The 2,517-nt window shown below is 39.3% G+C and overlaps 1 pseudogene across 1 annotated transcript; it reads left to right on the forward strand.

Annotated features, from left to right (window-relative positions):
* The first annotated feature begins 1,512 nt into the window (after positions 1–1,512).
* LOC307069028 (small ribosomal subunit protein eS1-like) lies at positions 1,513–2,268 on the forward strand (annotated as a pseudogene). The gene is made up of 2 exons: positions 1,513–1,858; positions 2,149–2,268. The product of its transcript is annotated as a small ribosomal subunit protein eS1-like (transcript).
* The last annotated feature ends 249 nt before the right edge of the window (positions 2,269–2,517 follow it).

The raw sequence follows: 2,517 nt of genomic DNA on the forward strand, positions 1-2,517 counted from the left end.
TCAGGTTGTGTAGTGGAAGTGCTTAGAGAAGTAGCCTGGCTGGGGATGGGCAGATGAGGATGATCCTTCTATATTAAGCAAAGGATCTTTGGTTTTATAATGTAGACAATAAGAAGCCACTGAAGGATCTTCAACACACACACACACACACACACACACACACACACACACACAGAGGCATGATCAGATTTGTGTTTTAGAAGGATTATTTTGGAGGCAGCATGGAAGATGTATCTGAGTTGAGTGTGACCAATTATGAGTATCTATTGATACAGTAGTACTTGGAATCAGATGATGGTGGTGGGAATGGAGAAAAGGGAGGAGAGAAGGCTGAGACTGAGGAAATAAAATAGATAGGAGTTGTATCTGATAGATATGGTGGTAGTATAGTGTAGGGCTTAAATGTGTGAGCTATGGACTTAGGCTGCCTGGGTTTAGATCATTGCTTCCTAGATGTATAACCTTGAGCATGTTATCCAACAAGTTTTCCTCCTCTGTAAAATGGAAATAAGACTAAAAGCTACCCCTGGGGCTTTTGTGAGAATTCAATGAAATAAAATATGTGCAAATAGTAAGTCCTCAGTAACTATTAGCTATTATTACTATTTGATGGGAGAGAGAGAAAATAGATAAAATGACTCCTAGGTTTCTGAGGTAGGTAACTATGTGGATTGCTGGTATCACCAATCAAAATTGGAATTACAGAAAGAAGAGTGAGCTTGGGAGGGAAGACAGTGAGTTCAATTTAGATAAATCTGGGGTGTCTGTAGGACATCCAAATGTCCAGGAGGCAGCTGGAAATACAGGCCTGGAGCTCGAGGGTGTGACTAGAATTAGAGATTTGGGAATTATTAGCATAGAGTGTAGAAAGAAAAATGTGAAGAGGCAAGGACAGAATATTTAAAAATTGATGAAGGCATGCAATGTTGATGAGAGTGTAAATCTGTACAATCTTTCTGGGAGGCTAATTGGCAGTATGTATTTTTTAAAAAAAGAAACCTTTGACCTCAGGAAACTTGTAATACTGGTTGTCTCTGGAGAGCAGAACTGGAGAACTGGAGTCAGGGACAGCAGGGAGAGTTGTTTTTCATTTTCATTTAATTTATGTTTAAGTGCCTTTGTATTGTAAAAATATTTTAAATGGGAATTCCCTGGCGGTCCAGTGGTTAGGACTCAACTCTTTCACTGCTGGGGCCCGGGTTCAATCCCTGATGGGGGAACTGAGATCCTGCAATCCATGGGGTGCCGCCAAAAAAAAATTAATGTTATTTATCAAAACTTTTGGCTCAAAATTTTCACCTCGATCATAAAACTCAGTGTCTTGTGTAAATGGCCAAATTCAGGGTTCTCCTATGTATCCATGTAAAATAATGTTCTTATATTCGTTGATATGGAATGATGCCCACGAAAAAAGTGAAAAAAAGCTGATAAAAAAATACTGTAGACCATGGCGGTCAGCAAGAACAAGCGCCTTACAAAAGGCAGCAAAAAAGGAGCCAAGAAGAAAGTACCATGATTGAAGCTCACGTTGACGTCAAGACTACCGATGGTTATTTGCTTCATCTATTCTGTGTGGGTTTTACTAAAAAATGCAACAATCAGGTTCAGAAGACCTCTTATGCCCAGCACCAGCAGGTCCACCAAATTCGGAAGAAGATGATGGAATTCATGACCCAAGAGGTGCAGACAAGTGACTTGAAAGCGGTGGTCAATAAATTGATTCCAGACAGCATTGGAAAAGACATAGAAAACACTTGCCAATCTATTTATCCGCTCCATGGTGTCTTTGTTAGAAAAGTAAAAATGCTGAACAAGCCCACGTTTGAATTGGGAAAACTAATGGAGCAACATGGTGAAGGTAGTAGTTCTGGGACTTCCCTGGTGGCACAGTGGTTAAGAATCTGCCTGCCAATGCAGGGGACACGGGTTCGATCCCTGGTCCGGGAAGATCCCACATACTGTGGAGCAACTAAGCCCGTGCGCCACAACTACTGAGCCCACGTGCCTGGAACCCGTGCTCCACAACGAAGAGTAGCCCCCCACTCTCCGCAACTAGAGGAAAGTCCGCGCGCAGCAACAAAGACCCAACACAGCCAAAAATAAATTAACTAATTAATTAATTAATTAATTTTAAAAAGGGGAAAAAAGGTAGTAGTTCTGGAAATGCTACTGGGGATGAGACAGGTGCTAAAGTTGAATGAGTTGATGGATATTAGCTGCCAGTCCAAGAATCTGTTTAAAATTCAGACTTTTAATGGTGACAAGTAAAAGATCTTATTTGTGAAAAAAATATTGTAATATGATACCATTTGTATTACTGTATATGATATATATAATAATTTTTAAAAACTAGAAGCATATAAATTAAAATGTTAGTGGTAGTTACCTCTGTGTGGTGGTGGGCTTTCAGTTTTATGTTTTTATTTATAATTTTCTAAAGGACCTGATTTTTAACAATAAACATGTACCTTTTTTAATCAGAAAAAATAAAACTATTTCCATCTGGGAAAAAAATTA

This window comes from Hyperoodon ampullatus (assembly GCF_949752795.1).
Source record: "Hyperoodon ampullatus genome assembly, chromosome: X".
NCBI lineage: Eukaryota > Metazoa > Chordata > Mammalia > Artiodactyla > Ziphiidae > Hyperoodon > Hyperoodon ampullatus.